We start from the raw sequence: 16,399 nt of genomic DNA on the forward strand, positions 1-16,399 counted from the left end.
GGACTCTCAAAGTTTTTTTTTTTTTTTCTTTTTTAACAGCTGTATTGAGATATAGTTCACATACGGCCCACTTAAAGTATACAATTCAGTGATTTTTAATATATTCGCAGATATGCACAACCACCACCACAGTCCATTTTAGAAAAATTTTTTAATCACCCCAAAGAAACCCTGTGCCTTTAGCTATCTCCTTAGCCTCAGCCTGTCCCTCCCCGTCCTCCTGGGTTTTAGGCAACCACTAATTTACTTTCTGGCTAATGGATTAATGAGGAGAGGCTATAGATTTCCCTATTCTGGACATTTCGTATAAATGGAACCATAGACTGTGCTTTCTACTGTAACTTTTTAGGATTTCACATTCCCATCTGATAACTGATTCTTTATTCTGGAGAAAGGATGCTGGCACAGTCTGGGTGCTTTTCTATCTACTATCTCCTCTAATTCTCACCACCTCTTTGGAAAGCTATCGACCCCATTTTACAGTTGAGAGCGCTGAGGTTCAGAGGTTAAATGCCTTGTCAGAGGCCTCAGCGACAGTAAGTGGAAGCACGCTGAACAGGGAGGGGCACCCAGCTCTGTCTGGCTGCAAACATTCACTGAGCTGTTGCTGTGCTGAAGCGGGGCTGGGGATGGGGGCGTGAAGACAAACAATCCCCCAGCAGCTTGCATGAGTGAGTCCTCCCAGAATGAGTCCAGGGGAGCACGCTGGACCAAAGCAGCACAGAGCGAATTCCAGGAACAACTGCACATTTGCCCACTGGTTGGAGTGAACCTCCCCCTTTTACTGCATCCCCACAAGGCAGAGGAAGTGGTAGTGGCCTGAGCCCTCAGATACCCGGTGCCCTGGGGATGTTCCCAACCAGATGATTATGGCTGTTGTCACCACCAAGCCCTGTCTTGTCATCAGCCTCAGTGTCAGGCCCTGGGACCCAGAGACACACCCCAGCCCCAGGCTCCAGCTTCATGGAGCTTCAGAATCAGGTCCTGTTACATCCACTGCAGGGAACTTATCATCTCATTATAAAGGATAAGGCATATTTTTTCAGTATGGTTATATGCGGTAATGAAGCATGCAGAAAACCACACAAGATAGATGGCAGCTTTCACTAGTGAAGCTGAAAACTTGGTTAACTTAATAGTCTATTTATTACATTCACTCTCTGAGCTTACAGCACCTGATTAATATCTCCCATCTTCTCCCTTGCTATACAATTAAAACTAGTAATATGTGATTGCACATGCTGACTCCAGCACAGATGTGTGTGCGGAGTTGGAGGCCAAGATAAGAAGTGGAGAAGGGGTCAGGTGCGGTGGCTCACGCCTGTAATCTCACCACTTTGGGAAGCTGAGGTGGGGGGATCACGAGTCAGGAGATCGAGACCACCCTGGCTAACACGGTGAAACCCTGTCTCTACTAAAAATACAAAAAATTAGCCGGGCATGGTGGCAGGTGCCTGTAGTCCCAGCTACTCAGGAGGCTGAGGCAGGAGAATGACATGAACCCGGGAGGCGGAGCTTGCAGTGAGCTGAGATTGTGCCATTGCACACCAGCCTGGGCGATAGAGAAAGACTCTGTCTCAAAAAAAAAAAAAAAAAAAAAAAAGAAGTGGAGAAGGAATGTTCTTCCTGGGTCATGATGGTGGAGTTAGATCCCATGCAGGTTTAATAAGAACTGCTGCTAGGCCGGGCGCGGTGGTTCACGCTTGTAATCCCAGCACTTTGGGAGGCCGAGGCGGGTGGATCACGAGGTCAGGCGATCGAGACCACGGTGAAACCCTGTCTCTACTAAAAATACAAAAAAAATTAGCCGGGCGTGGTGGCGGGCGCCTGTAGTCCCAGCTACTCGGAGAGGCTGAGGCAGGAGAATGGCGTGAACCCAGGAGGCGGAGCTTGCAGTGAGCCGAGATTGCGCCACTGCACTCCAGCCTGGGCGACAGAGCAAGACTCCGTCTCAAAAAAAAAAAAAAAAAAACAAAGAACTGCTGCTAAGGGAGTGATCTTACAGAATTAATTACACTTGAGGAGAAAAGGACCCTATGTCCACTCCCCAGTCTCACCCATTGCCACGGCTTCTGGCAGGAGAGTGGTGAAGCCTGCACAGAGAGAGGATATCAGTGGAGGTGGCCATACGGCCTTCAATCAGCAAAAGGAAAGATGGCTGGACTTTAACTCATTTGCTTGGATGAGAATGCTTGAAGTTGAATTCAATTACAATGATGTAGCTACTCAAAAGCCGCTCCCAACTTCCTGCTCCCTTGCCCACCTGCTCCTGAAGAGCTGAGCATTTGGCCAAGTTCTGACCAATGAGATGTGAGGAGAACTCTGCTGAGGGGTTTCTGTGAAAAATGCTTTGCTTTTTGACAAAATGGCAAGGCACACTATGAGAACTTGCTAGTGCTGCCCACTGCCCCTTCTTCCTGAATGTGGATGTGATGACTGAGTTAGGGCTGCCATCTTGTGAGCATGAGGATGAAAACGTAACATGCCATGGATGGTGGAGAATCAGCAGGGAGAGCCTGGGTTCATGATTACATCACCCAGCTGGCAGCCCAACCCTGGGGTCATCTACTTCTGGACCTTTTGTTAAGCAAACAATATATAGCCTTATGGTTTAAGCCACAGTTAGAAGGGCATTATGTTCCTCGCAGCTGAGAAACACGCCTACATAATCTAAATGGCTCCATTTATTGAGCAGCATATGCATGTCCTTTGCTTTGTGTTCATTTTGAAGCTTCAAAACATGTTCCCTTTAAAGGAGCTACTATGACCTCTGTTTTATAAAGGAGGACACGAGTTTTAAGTGTATAAGGTCACACACCTATTCCAGGAAATAGCAGAGCTAAGATTTGAATCCAAGTCTTTTTGACTAGAGAGTTATTACTATTAATCATAATATTGTGACTTTGTAGACAGTTCATCTCAACACTGAACTCTGGGAATGAGTGTTACTTAAAGTCTGGTTGGCATAATAGTACTCAGTATAAATTACGAAGTTTTTCCACATGACCCACTGAAATAAGGTGAAATTCAGTCTTATTGGTGATTGAAAATTGCATATTTTTACCTGCCTCAACCCACTACAAATAGCCCAGGTTGAAATTAGTTAAGCTAACCTAACTTGCCCTGGCCAATTGGATGGCCAAAAAGTGAAATGTATATGAAGGGAAAAGGTCCCAGAGAGAGAATTTGAGTTAAAAGACCACCAATCTGAGCCTGTGTGCAGCCCATCTCATAGCTTTTGAGTACAAAGCAGGAAGCCTCTCCTTCCATGGCATTTGAAGACTCAGAGCAAGGTTAAGATGGCTGTGAAACCTGGGTCTGGTTCTCCCAGAAACACTTCTGTTGCTTCTCCTCATTAAAGAAAACATTCCAAGTGTGCAATTGTTCTCTGAGATGAATTTCTCAAAACACATGTGAGCTACTTGAGACTATTCTAATTCCTGGAGGTGCCTGGTCAGTGCTGGCCATATAACAGATGCTCCGTAAAGATCAGTTGCCTTCATGACCAATGAGGGCAACAGAAAAAAAAAAGATCTCTTAATGAACATGATTCATCCTCCTAGCCTCAGTGAAAAGGCAAAAAATAGGCTGCTTTCTTGGAAACGTGCCAGCTACTGGTACTTAGCATGCAAGGGACCGTGTATTGATCCACACCCATTAGCCAATGCTCATCAACTCTTCTACTGGAAATACATATATATATATAGCCCGCAGCCACCAGAGGGACTTGGCCACATGCTGATTCTCTCTCCCCTCCCAGCCCATCAGACCATTATTCAGCAGGAGGTAGTAGGGTCTTCCCCTCCCTCTTACGCCCTCTAGGGCAGGAACTATCTAGAGAAGGAAAAAAAGTCAGAATAAACATATGCAAGGACTGGGGTTTAAACATCCCATGAAGATTAACTTATCTGGAGTAATTGCCTTGACTAGGGGATTTTTAATGCTTTTCAAAGTTTTTTTTACAGGAAGAAAAATATGCAGAATGAGTCTTAAAGCAGCCAACAGAGGAGATACTTAGAGCAAAAAGAAAAAAAGGTATCAACCATAAGAAGCCCATAGCTAGGAAATTTTAAGGCACTGATTCTAGGGGATTTAATAAGAACGTAATTTGTATAATTAACCATTCATCAATGTCAATTTCATTAAATGAATGCCAGAAATATTACCTTCAGCAGCACGACCTAACAGGATTGGAATATATTATATGAAAAATGAACACTTAGTGGTTTCCCTCACTGCTCTGTCTGTCACAGCAAGATTTTCAAGGCTGAGAAATAATTTAAAGGATAGTAAATGAAACCGGCTAAGGCAAATGTGTGCATTTTGGTAACTAACCTCCGTCACGATGTATGAGAGTTCATGTCAAAATGTTTTCCTGCAGCAATGACTAAAGGGACTTGTAGCTCTCTCCCAGGTGGCAAAATGTGAGAAATAATGCCAGGAGCTTCCCAAAGGTCCCCCTTGTCACTCGCCTGGACACAGCTTACTCTTTCCCTAGATAAGCTGCCTAGGGTCTAAGACCAAAAGCCATGGGTTTTTGTGTCCAGAATTTGTAGACCTTCCCTTCATACCTCCAGGGTAGCCTTACATCCAATCACTTGCCTACCTGTCCAGGAAAAGTGATGATTGATGTGCAGGAGACAGAAATCATTCTGAGTTTTATTTATGTTATTGCCTACAGTCATCAGGGGAGCACGAAGCTTGAGGTAGGTGGGCTGATGAAATATTTGTAAATAGGACTTATTTCCAAGGTTGCTCATGAGGAAGGCAGTTTATGGGGATTTATCCATTTCAGTTCATCATAGGAAAAGTGGAGGACTTAGGGGGGTGGCTGTAATAACTTGTCCATGTGTGTGCTCCTGGGAATGTACATACAGACAGACAGACACACACACACACACACACACCAGATGAAGCACACACTGGAGATCAGTGCTTGAGATTTGCAAATTGTTGTCACTGGAGTTGGCCTGGTGCCTCGTGTATAGTAGGTGATCAATAAATATTTGTTTAATTGAATTTCTCTTAGTGTTAACTCCACTCCCATTCTCTTCTGATTCAGGGTTCTATGAGGCTGATAATATTGGATCAGTATTCCTGAGGAATCTGCCTTTCAGAATCCCAGGTCCTGAAGGACAAGAAATATTTTGCAAACAAATCGAATGTACATTTAGGAAGATGAAATCATGCAACAGAAAGATTTTTCAGAATTTTTCAGCAACGGATTTTACACATAATTCAGAAGGAAGAAAGAACAGATGAGTTTGGGAATCAGACCAGATGTCAAGACTGGACTACATCTTTATACTCATTTCCAGATTTAAAGTTCTATGTTGTATTTTATTTGTTGCAAGGCAATAAAATATTCCTCCCTCCTGTGACCACTGAAAATGTCATATTTAGGACGTGGGTGAAGGAAGAGCGGGCATCACAGAGCTGCTGTGGGTGTGTTCACAAATTCTGTGTACTAGGTCTGTGGGCTCTGCAGGACTCAAAATCAATTGCTGAAACACTTCTTAAATGTGTTCCCTCCTATGCATTCTGCTATGCATAGTCACCCTCTCTTCCTTCTAGGTTAGAGTGGGTGACACTGATCATGTAACCTACCCTCCCTGAAGCACAGTTTCCTCATCTGAAAATGAGGATGATAATATCCTCCTCCAGCGTTGCTGGGAGGATGAAGTGAGGTGAATCTGGCGATCCAGGGTTACTGGGAGGATGAAGTGAGGTGAATCTGGCGATCCAGGGTTGCTGGGAGGATGAAGTGAGGTGAATCTGGCGATCCAGGGTTGCTGGGAGGATGAAGTGAGGTGAATCTGGTGATACTGAGTAGGTGTGCAATCAGTATTTGTTTTTTCCTCCCACTCCTTTACCAGGCCTTTTTTCCTCTCAGATGTGATGACCTCTGAGTGCTGAGCTTTTTTGTCAACTTTTTAAAGACAGTGGTCCCCAGCCTTTTTGGCACCAGGGACAGGTTTCATGGACGGCAATTTTTTCGTGGACCTGGGTTGGGGGGTGGTTTCTGGATGAAACGGTTCCATTGTAGATCTTCAGGCACTAGTTAGATTCTCATAAGAGGCACACAGCCTAGATCCCTCACATACGCAGTTCACAATAGGGCTGGTGCTCCTATGAGAATCGAACGCCTCTGCTGATCTGACAGGAGGCAGAATTCGGACGGCAAAGCTCACTCACCTGCCGCTCACCTCCTGCTGTGTAGCCTGGTTCCTAACAGGCTGCAGACTGGTACCCCGGGGCTGGAGATCCCTGTTCTATGAGGCTAGGAAATCTGGTAAAGTAATTCACCCTAAGATGCCATTAAATTACTATGACCTCCTGGGCTCAAGCAATCCTCGCACCTCTGCCTCCCAAGTAGCTAGGACTTCAGGCATGCACTACCGTGCCTGGCTAATTTTTTTGACTTTTAGTAGAGATGAGGCCTCACCATGTTGCCTAGGCTGGTCTTGACCTCCTGAACTCAAGTGATCTTATTGCCTCAGCCTCCCAAAGTGTTGCAATTACAAGCGTGAGCCACAGCACCGGGCTACTTTGTTAGTCTTTAGGGGTATTGGAAATATTAAGAAAATACAGCAGGGAGAGATTGATTTTTAGGATTTAAGAAGAACAAGAATAGTTTTGGGAGTTCTGGGAGCTACTTCCAAGGGCATCTGGAAAGTAGAGTTGCGGTTGTGAAGTATTAGAATGTGTGGATAGTCTGATGGTTTGCAAGTGAGTGGGATCAACCACGGGGTCTCTGGACGGCTCCCCAGAGGGCCGTGGTCCACAAAGGGAAACACTGTCCCATCTAACTCTGAGAAATGGGTCTGGGCATCCACTGCTTTCACCGAGGGTCTCTGCATGACTTTAGGAAAGTCACTAGCCTCCTTTAACCCTCTGTTTCTTACCTGCAAAATGGGAAGAGTAAGGGCACCCATCTTGGAGGAGATTTGGCACGTGATGCTCAGCACATTGCCCGACACATACTAAGTGTTCAGTCAATGCTCATGATCGGCCAGGGCACTGGTGGCAGAACCACAGGGATCACAGAGACCTTAGGAACATGGGTCTGAAGGATAGAAGCTGAAAATCAGTGTGCTGATATTACCCCTTTTTTCTATCAGGAGTGAATGTCTCCAATTAGGCTCCATTCAGCAGGCCTAGCAGCCTCCTGTCTCTTGGGATGCAAACTGCTTATGTGGTAGAAACAGGAAGCCATCTTGAAACCCTGGCCAGGCCCCAGACATGCATGGGTCCACCTACTGTCCAGCTACTGTCACTGAGTCGCTCCTACCCAGGTCCCCTTTCAGGGACTGTCGTAGGCTGTGGCCTCAGAGGTCCCTTACAGGGTGGTGGGACCCAGGGCCCAGGGTTTGGCTCCAGGTTTTTGGGCAGCTCCGCCTTCATTCTGAAGGCAGCTTAGCATGGCACTGTCTGATCTGCTGACAGTCGTGACCCTGCCACCTGCTCAGTGGGATGGCATCTTGGGGGAGCACCTTGGGCAGGGCTGCCCAGAGCCCTGGAACTGGACTCTCCCTGTGCAGGGCAAATGGGAAGGAGATGTGTGCAATAGGGTGGGAGGAGCCGGGCTGCAGGCTGCAGACTCTGCCTCCGTGCCCGTTCTGGGAAAGCCCCTGGGCTTGCTGGACCCATTTCTGCCCTTCTGAAAGAGGGAGTTAGACTAGATTGGGGCTTTCAACACTGCTGATATTTTGAACAGCAGAATCCTTATCACAAATTCGATGGAAACAGAGAAGTGATACATTCAAAACACATCGAAGCAAAATCTCCTGGTTGAACTGGCTTCCCTGCACCGCCAAAGTTGTTCCAAGGTGCCTCCACAAAGCCTCAGGGCTCTGAGGGTGTTCGGGAAACCACAGGTGTCCATGGTGCCTGCCATGCTATGTTTTCACCTGGCTGATGTGTCACTTCAGGATTCTGATGAATTTCCCCTACCAGGGCCAGTCAGAATCGACTCACTGATGATCAAAAAAGAGAGGACACTTAGAATTAAATTCATTTCTTTGGGTCAGTCTCCTCCTTTGTCTGCACTTTCTGAGAAGGCATTTATGATGCCAGTGTGACTTATTGTTATCCTGGTAGGTACTGAAGCTTGTAAAGGCCACCTAATCACTTTGCTTTGATATTCATTAGTCATTTTACACCTCTAAAGGACGGAAAGGTGCGGCAGGCAGGCTGCGTGTGTGGGAGGGGAGAGGTAGTGTTGGCTTGCTCCACGGCGGGTGGGACCTGGGAAGTGGGAGAAGTTGATGGTCTGGTCACTAATGGTCCTCAGCAGGACAGGCTTCTTTGTCCTTGTCTCCCCCTCCCTTTTGTCCTCTTCTGTCTTCCTGTCTCCCTCATTTCTGGTTTCCCTCTTTTTCTCCTTCTTCTTCTTCTCCTCTAATATGGAAGGAATGTTAGACACACATTCCTGTAGATGCTGGAGTGGAAAGGCAGATTGGAGGAAATACAAAGATGAAGGACACAGTCAATCTCTTCAAGGAGGTCATGGCCAAGTGTGCAAGGGGACCTCGAAGAAGCCCAGTGTGACAAGGATTGAGAGGTGTGCTCGAGATGTGCCGAGAGCAGCGGAGAGCCCCAGCTCTGCCCTGGGGAGTCAAGGGCAGGGCGGCAGATGCTTGGGGTCACACGAACACACAATTGAGCAACACAACATACTCACACAGGGCCTCTCTCACACCCAGCACTGGGCAGGTTTTGTGCAGGAGAACTTCCTGAAGGAGACCTGGAGACAGAAGTTCTTTGGGAAGGAGATGGGGTAGCTGCCTTACCAGAGGGAGCGGGATTTCTCAGACTCCGCCATCTTCCCACCTCCACACAAGCTGATGAGACTGGCTCAGAAAAGGGGTCTGCCCCTAGTGCATAATAATAGCAGTGATAATTAATAATCTATAGTTAATGAGATTAAATTAATAATTATTTTAATTATGACATGCTTTCCTCCTCTCTTCCCCCTGCCAGGGCAGGCTTGGCACTTCCCAGGATTACAGTCATAATGGTAACAGATAAACCTTAATTAAAACATTCCAAAATACCATGGCTGAGTTAAAGTGCTGCGACACACACGTCTTTTCCATCTCATTTTGAGCTCTTGCCTATGACGGCGAATGTCTCCCCACCGTCGGCAGCATCCCGGCGGTTCAGAGCTGTTGCCCACACGGCGTTCAGTGATGTTTGCCAGGGTGACTCCACGCCCCTTGGGGGCAGATGGCAGACCCACTGGATTGGGGCCACTCGAGCCTTTTCCCTCGTGCTGGGTTCTCCTCCACATGGCATCCCGTGCCTACTCAACGCTGAATCTGCTTCCCATGTGCACAGCTTACTCCTTTGTTCCACCCGGCTCTGCCTCTGTTCCCCTCACCTGCTTCTTCTCAGGCCCAGGTAGACCCGAGGAAAGGATTGTCGGCTCTGGCTCCACTGCTCCTAAGGTGTGGGCAAACCCTGCCTCAGGTGGCCCCCGAGTCCATCAGCAGCTCCTTCCCTGTGGTCTGAGTTACCGGCAGGGTCTCCGCGTTCTGCCTCCGCGTTAAGCTTCTGCTCCACAGCCCGCCCACCTGCAGGGGCTTCGTCACGTGTGGCGCGGGTGTGGAGGCAGGTCTCCACGGATTGTATGGTTTTCCCAAGGCCTGCTCCGGACTGGTGGCCTTTTTATGGTGGTTAGCATTCTTTCATTAGTCCACTCACGTACTTTTCACTCATTACTAAACATTTATGGACCATTCTAGGAACTGTGCTTGGTGATGAGCTGCAGAGGCAGAAGACACCATCCTATTTGTATAAGCCTTGTGGGTCCGTGGAAGAGAATGGAAGATACACAAACAAAGGGAGTCCCAAGCTGAATGCTCTGAGAGGGTCAGTGCTGGCCAGTGAGCGGGGAGGGTGGGGAGGGACTGTGCATTCCTTCGCATGTGACCCTACACTGAATTTTTTTATTATTATTTTATTTTAATTTTGAGACAGAGTCTCACTCTGTGGCACAGGCTGGAGTGCAGTGGCATGATCTTGGCTCACTGCAACCTCGGCCCCTTGAGTTCAAGCAGTTCTCCTGCCTCAGCCTCCCAAGTAGCTGGGATTATAAGTGCCTGCTCCCACCCCTGGCTAATTTCTGTATTTTTAGTGGAGAAGGGGCTTCACATGTTGGCCACGCTGGTCTCGAACTCCTGACCTCAAGTGATACACCCACCTTGGCCTCCCAAAGTGCTAGGATTACAGGTGTGAGCCACCATGCCTGGACCCTACACTGAATTTTGAAACATAAGAAGGAGCTATCCAGATGATAAGGGGGGAAGGAAGGTCACGTTGAGAAGAGTCACATTCGGAAGGCCTAGCAGAGATGACATCCCTGGAACTGCAATAGAGGAGTGTGGCTGGAAAGCAGGATGATGAGGATGACAGGCCAGAGGTGAGGTTGCAAGTGTGGTTGGGACCAAGACCACAACTCGTGTTCAAGGCACGTCTAAGAAGGCTCGAGTTCATGAATGGGTGCATCAAAGAACCATGCCCCAGAAAGAAGCTAAGTAATATCTACAACACTGTCATCAAACGTGCTGAGCCCTGCCTTGTGCCAGGCAGTGAGCTAGTCCTTATTTTCACATCTGGCTTTCTTGCCTAAGCAAATTCAGAGTCGCCCTAATTTGGGTCATTTCCGTCACAAAGCTGCCTTCAAATTAGCACAGAGAGGGAAAAATTAACACATACCTCCCAACATAACATCCCAAATTTGCCTAGCCCAGAGTTTTAAAAAATTTATATTTTTTAACCTTTATACCCAAGAAAGCAGGCCATCTCACCCAGCTGGAAGCTCTCCAGTAAAGAATGAACAAAAATCCACACCAAAACTTCTAGATATTCCCATGGAGCTGCTAGTTCTGGAAACACTATGGGGGAAATTGCAGGGTTTTCTATTAGTTTGAAGGAGGTCTACTTCCTGAGACATTCTTCTGCTACCATCTCTTGCATGCTCAGTTCATTGATTGATAGATTAAATCATTGATATTTTTCCCCATTGCTTCAATCAACAAATTTACATTGCACTCTCCTACATGCCAGGCATTGTTTTGAACGTTGGGGATACAAAGATAAATGCTCTGAGGCCCCTATTCTCAGAGTGCTCAGTCCAATGAGAAACTAGAAAAGTCTGCAGGTAATGACAGGCAAAGAGAGATGTGGTGAAATGGCCGTGGGAGCACAGCCTTGAAGAGATGCCCGGTGAGGCAGAGGCTCCACTGCCAGCGAGGGAGAAAGCCCTCCTAGGTCCGAAGCAGCAAAAGAAAGCATCTAGAAAAAGGAAATACAGGGCTGTAGGTGTATCAAAGGTATTCCAGTGCTAGTTAAATTTGAGAGAGAAATCATTTTATTTATGAAAATGTCAAGGGGAAGAAGATGCATAACTTCTTTAGGAATGACTCCTGCCTCTGCTAGTATGTCAATTCCGAGAGGCCTAAAATAATTTGGGCTTGAAGATGGATGGCGGTGGAGAGCTTGGCCTTATTGCCAACACTGTAAATTAGCAGTACCAAGAGCAGCTTTCTCCCGCCTGTCCCACTTCTGGTCTCTGGCTACCTCTTCACCCAGCTCTGGCCACAGTCAGATGATCTCTGATGAGTGCGTTCAATCACCTTCCTTTTCCATTTGGAACATGACTGTGTGCATGCTGTACATAAGAGATATTGATTGCAAATAAGTTGTTGACTGGAAGACATGCCTCTGTGGACATGTTTGGGTAGGGGGTGGAGGGGAAATAAAATTAAAAAGAGAGTAAGAAAACACCTATGGCCCCCAGTTGGAAACTTCTCAAATATTTGAAGCTAACAATGTTTTGGTTGCCTATTTCTTTTTTTCTTTTTTTTTTTCTAGGAGCTAAACGTCAATATTGCATTTATTGCTGAACAAACTAAAATCATAACAAAGATAATAAAAGGAGAGTTAGCCTCAGCTTTCTGCAGAGAATGATTGGCACTTTTGAGCCCTGGATTGGTTGGGCCTTTATCTTAGCTGCGTCAGCTCATAATTAAACAATAAAAGGAGGAATTGTTACTTGCTTTGAATATATAGAGTCAGTTTTCTGTAAGGAGGGGGCAGTGTGTATTTTATAAGCCCTGTTGCTGTCCCAGTTTTCTGTAAGAAGGGAAATGTGGGTATTTTAAAAACTCTCTTCTTGTCTCTGTCAGTGCTAAAAGACTCAGAGATGACATGATAGCTGTCACAAGAAATTTCTGCTTAGTAACAATGAACACTCAGAGCTCTTTAGGCCTGAAGAGGAATGGGAAGATGATGAGGTAGGAGGAAACAAAAGCAAGAAAATGGTAGAACAGGAAGATTTCTTTTTTTCGTTCTCAATCTTGTTTTTGTTTGACTGACCATAGAGCAGCTATGTAGAACTGTGTGTGTGTGTGTGTGTGTGTGTGTGTGTGTGTGTGTGTGTAAGGAGGAGAGAAGAGAGAGAGAGAGAGAGAGTATTGTAATAACATTTTGAGCATGAACTGCCTGATCTTTGCCAGGTGATAAACTGGCCCACTGTGATCTTGCAGGAAACGTCAACAGTCTAAGAATTGTTGTTTCGGGGACTAGAAAAAATCCTGGAAAGAGTTAAGAAAGATGATTTTCCAATGGGCCAATACCTTCTCCCAGTGGCTTGTGAGATTAAGATGTGATATAGGAATTTGTCCCATCTCGACTTGGAAGAATGAGTCACCTTGGAAGATGAGGCTGACCAGGCCATGGAGCTGCCCAGACCCTCTGGGAGCCCAGAGTCCCCAGACTTGCATCTCCTGATCTATCATTTAACAGCCTTGTCCAAAGTGCATGCTGGAGATCACAGGGCTGGGCCACTTCTGCTCCTTGCAAGCTCCAAAGAGGAGGTCTCCTATGCACCCGAGGAGGATGAGTCTTCAGAGTTTCCAGCTGCCTTCTTGTCACCTGGCTCTATCTTACCTGACAGTCCCAAGTGTAGACATGCCTGATTATTCTATCCAAACCCAGCTGGGAGATGGGAAGAGACATCTTGTTAGCCAGTTGCTGTGGTAGCCGGCATCGCAAGGGCCTGGCTTTTATGCAGTTTCGCTTCAAGTCAGTGCAACTAGCTACCTGTCTTCCTGCCACTTTTCTTTGGCCACCTGGGTCTTGGCAGAGGCCCTCCTAAGACTGACAGGTTAGCACGGAAGGTATAATCTGCTAGTCAGATTTCACACAGCTGCACAGGGAATCGGTGCCCTTGACAGGTAAGTGAATAAATATGGGAAGACATTTGCTATTAACTGCAAATGGCAAGCAGCATCGTAGAAAGCTAGTTAGTGAAACAGGGACGGGAGTGAGAGAGTTGATCCTTCTTTTAGCCCCTATTTATCTCCCGGCCTCACACTGCCTTCCTCTTGCTCAGACTCTCCCTCTTGCAGTGTCTCCTAAGTCACTGGAGGAGGCCCGAGAAGAAAGCCATGACCCCCATTTGTGTGACTAAGATGTTTTCCCAGCGTCAGTCTCTCAACCTCCCCAGTTTCAGCTGCACTTCTTCAGAATGGGGCCTCTCCTGGCTTTATCTGTAGTGAGGACTATGTGTAAGATCACTGGCAGTGATTGTTTATGTGCCTTAATTCATGTATTTGCTGATAGCTTATACCCCATCTCTGTATGCTCCATCAGAAACCCACACCCCAGCAGGGAAATTCTTTGAAGCCTAAATACTTAACCATTTCTTTGGCTCCAGGGAATGTTTGAAAGAAATTAGTTCTAAGCAGGTTTTTTTTTTTTTTTTCCCCATTAGTTTCAGAGCAGTTTTAGGGCAAGAAAAATAATCCTCCTTTCCTCAGTGGATGGATAATGATGTGAAGTCACTTCCCTTCCCCTGGGATTACCCTGGAAGGGCTCTGATTGGGAAAATGTTACCTGGTTCTTTGGGGAAGGATGATGGTTTTGTGCCTTATGTTTTGGGGTTTTCTGGGTGTCCCTAGGCAACTATCTGTGAGAGCATCTTGGGCTTGGAGTTTTTGTCACTGTGAACGCCTTCTGTGGACTCAGGTGAATTCTCCAGCTGGCAAAAGAGGGAGTGCAGGCTTCGCTGACTAACCCCTGAACCAGCTAAGGGCAAGGCCTTAGAAAGTTTCATCTACAGTAAAGAAGCTGGCCGGGCGCTGTGGCTCACGCTTGTAATCCCAGCACTTTGGGAGGCCGAGGCGGGCGGATCACGAGGTCAGGAGATCAAGACCACAGTGAAACCCCGTCTCTACTAAAAATACAAAAAATTAGCCGGGCGTGGTGGCGGGCGCCTGTAGTCCCAGCTACTCGGAGGCTGAGGCAGGAGAATGGCGTGAACCCGGGAGGCGGAGCTTGCAGTGAGCCGAGATTGCGCCACTGCACTCCAGCCTGGGCGACAGAGCAAGACTCCGTCTCAAAAAAAAAAAAAAAAAAAAAAAAAAAAAAAAAAAAAAGAAGCTTTTATCTGATGTCGAGGAATCTTTACCAGTAGCTGCTGTCGTGAATACACGTGCACCTTTATGGCCGACAGTAAGCACTGGCGGATTTTCTATGAAATCCTTGTCATTTCTTTTACCCATTTTCCTAGGAAGTGAGTTGTGCTCTTGTATATGCTCTTCACACTGTGCGAAGTCAGTTATGTGTGTGGCAAAGAACTTGCCTTGGTTTCTAACTTGTTTTTCACTTTCTTTGCAGTGTCTTGATGAACAGAAGTTCTTATTTGGATTAAAGAAACACATATGGTCAATAAACATATGATGGGATGTTCAACCTCATTCATGATCAGGGAAATGCATATCAAGGGCACAAGAGATGCCAACCTCACCCACTCGGCTGTTAAGAGTATGGAAGTATGACAATATCGGGTGTTGGAGGGAGTGTGGATCTGCAGAAGGTTTTGTACAGTGCTGATGGGAAGGCGAAATTGTACAGCCACTTTGTCATGATCTCATAAAGTTGATCATTCAAATGCTCCATCATCCATCAATCCCACTCTTAGGAAGTCAGACAAGGGCAACTCTTTCTCACGTATACCAGCAGACATATAAGAGAACGGTCATATCAGCACTATTTATATAAAGCAAAACTTGGGGGCAATACAAATGTTCTCTGACAGGAGACTGGATCAATATATTGTGGTGTGCCTATTTAATGGAATAATAAACCTCAGTCAAAATGAATGAACAATAGTCCCATGCGACAATATGAATTAGTTTTAGCAGCAGAATTCAAGTGAAAAAAAGTCTCGGAAGAATGCATATTGCATGATACCCTTTGTAGACAGTTAAAATAAATCCAAACTGAAAATTCTTCTTTTTTAAAAAAAATACATGTAGCAGTAATAAAACTTTGTTTGAAAAAAGGGACAGCAAGTCAATGATGAACATAAGATTCGAGAAAGTGCTTAGTTACTTTGGGTAGAGGAAGAGAAAGGATGCATTGCAGATTGATGTTGCTACTCCAGTTTTCTTGTTTGGTAATTTAAAGAATGTTTATCACAGTATTGAACAGAAATACATAAATGCAACAATAAAAAATCAAATAACCAGATTTTCAAAAAATGGGAAAAGGACTTGAATAGACGTTTCTCCAAAGATGATTTACAAATGGCCAAGAAGCATATGAAAAGATGTTAAACATCACTAATCATCAGAGAAATGCAAATCGAAATGATAGTGAGTTATCACCTCACACCCATTACGATAGCCACTATAGAGGAAAGCCAGAAAATAGCAAGTGTCTGTAAGAACGTGGAGAAATTGGGACCCTTGTGCACTGTTGGTGGCGTTGTAAAATGGTGCAACTGCTATGGACAACATAATGAAGGTTCTTTAAAAGATTAAAAATAGGACTACCATCTGATGCAGCAATTCCACTTCTGAGTAGACATCCAGAAACATGAAAAGCAGGGTGTCGATTCGCATACCCATGTTCACAGCCATACTATTCACAATAAATAGCTAAGAGATGGAAACAGGCCGGGCACGGTGGTTCACGCCTGTAATCCTAGCACTTTGGGAAGCCGAGGCGGGCGGAACACTTGAGGTCAGGAGTTCGAGACCAGTCTGGCCAACATGCAGAAAACCCACGTCTATTAAAAATATAAAAACTAGCTGGGTGTGGTGGCATACACCTGTAGTCTCAGCTACTCAGGAGGCTGAGGCAGGAGGATCACTTGAACCCACGCGGCGGAGGTTGTATTGAGCTGAGATTGCACCACTGCACTCCAGCCTGGGTGACAGAGTGAGACTCTGTCTCAAAAAAAAAAAAAAAAAAAAAAAAGAGGTGGAAACAACCCAAGTGTTCATCAATGATGAATGGATAAACAAAATATAGTATACACATACAATGGAATATTCTTCAGCTTTAAAAAGGAAGGAAAACCTTCCACAGGCTACAACATAGATGA

General features: G+C 46.0%; 1 protein-coding gene and 1 long non-coding RNA gene across 9 annotated transcripts in view; one reads left to right on the forward strand and one right to left on the reverse strand.

Moving 5' to 3' along the window:
• Positions 1 to 5,381, forward strand: part of LOC131384555 (uncharacterized) — a 31,014-nt gene extending 25,633 nt beyond the window's left edge. For both annotated transcript variants that reach the window (XR_009215525.1, XR_009215526.1), the window contains exon 2: positions 5,063 to 5,381. This is a non-coding gene — a long non-coding RNA (uncharacterized LOC131384555). The remainder of the gene's footprint in view (positions 1 to 5,062) is intronic.
• The window catches only part of KIRREL3 (kirre like nephrin family adhesion molecule 3), a 581,063-nt gene that overhangs the window by 256,130 nt on the left and 308,534 nt on the right, over positions 1 to 16,399 (reverse strand). The gene's annotated exons all lie outside the window — the stretch shown is intronic.

This window comes from Hylobates moloch, unplaced genomic scaffold (assembly GCF_009828535.3).
Source record: "Hylobates moloch isolate HMO894 unplaced genomic scaffold, HMol_V3 SCAFFOLD_11, whole genome shotgun sequence".
In the NCBI taxonomy this organism is placed as follows: Eukaryota; Metazoa; Chordata; class Mammalia; order Primates; family Hylobatidae; genus Hylobates; species Hylobates moloch.